The following is a 1,549-nucleotide window of genomic DNA, read 5'->3' as shown; positions in this document are numbered from 1 at the left end:
CCCAGGCCCCGACAGTCGAGGCCTTTAGGCCGGTTTTGCTTGCTTGTCCTAATCCGCACGCCACCCCACCCCCCTCAGTGATGCCCCAGTGTGTAGTTAGAGGGTAGCAAAGAAGAAAAAGACGATAAACAACAGATGACCTGCAGCAAGAGACAAGAAAGACGTCATGTTAAAGAGACAGCCAGCAATCGATTAGTTGACAGGAGACGACATGGCAAGGACTGAGGGTCCGAATCAGCGTGAGTTGTGCGTTTCGATGGCGATGATGGAAAGCTTTGGCCAGGTTAGTTCGTGTCTTTCGTCACTTGTTTTTTTTCCATCACCAACCTGAAACGGCAGGGCGGTCATACATGTTCCCGGCTGCCGTATACGCCTTCTCCGCGTCAGAACAAAGCTTGTTTTTTAAATAGCACTCAGAATAGATGTTGAACTGAAACGATAGACAAGTCGGCGCGGCACAGCACGCGTCCGCACAGAACTGGAGAGAGACGCCGGGATAGCTGGCGATGTCCGCTCCTGGACAGTCACTTTGGGGAGTGTGGAGAAACCTCGATAGTCCACACGCTTCTGTCTCTGAGACGCTCCTGCGTATCTTGGCGTGTTTCGGAGAGTCAACCGTATGTTCTAACTCCCTGCCTAGTATGTATGTAACACAAGCATGGCAAAAAAAAATTCATCATGATAATAACCCAAGCTGTAAATGTATAAACAACCTATGTTAAATAGACTGCTAATTAGATAAATCGTACATCATTAGGAAAAACAGTTTTTTTTTGCACATTTCAATTCTTCTACATACATTTTTTTTAGAAATCAACAACATTAAATTATCAACACCAAGCAATGGCAAATGTACTGAAATGGATCAAAGGCCACTAAACACTTACCAACAGTAGATGGAGATCTTGTTGTTGCAATCACTCCATCTATTAACAACAACAAGTAAAACACTTCCATGTGAATGAAATGATATGAATGCACTCATCATATTTCATTACTTCAACATATGGACATTACATTTTTGATTCTTATGTGTGCACTTAACGCTACCAATAAACTACTGCATATGATAAAGATTATATCATAGGTGTTACCTGGAAGTTATTGATGGTTTGATACATTAAAAAATGACAAACATGACTTGGGTCACGGTGCGTCTGTAAAGAAGTCGGCTACCGGGACTGAGCGGTTTGAAAGTAGTTCATTTTAAGGTCCTGTATTTTCAAGGATCAATTACTGAAACACAGACCTTGACTATGTTTATAATTCATAAGAAGTTAACACAAGTTGCCTATCATGTAGGCTTCATTTTTTTTTCTGGGTGTAAGGAGACGTGAAGCGTCATCTATTACAGAGGTCTACGTCTATACACTCCGAGACTGTAGTACTGCACTTCAGCGGTGTCAGTTTATAGAACATACAGAACAGAACACATAGAACAAAACATATAGAACAGAACATATAGAACAGAACATATAGAACACAGGTTCCAACAAGGAACAACCAACTGTGTAGTGTAACTGCGCCCGCACCACCTCTTACGTCCACA

The sequence above is a fragment of the Branchiostoma floridae genome, chromosome 6 (assembly GCF_000003815.2).
Source record: "Branchiostoma floridae strain S238N-H82 chromosome 6, Bfl_VNyyK, whole genome shotgun sequence".
In the NCBI taxonomy this organism is placed as follows: domain Eukaryota; kingdom Metazoa; phylum Chordata; class Leptocardii; order Amphioxiformes; family Branchiostomatidae; genus Branchiostoma; species Branchiostoma floridae.
Note: the sequence above shows the minus strand (reverse complement) of the source record.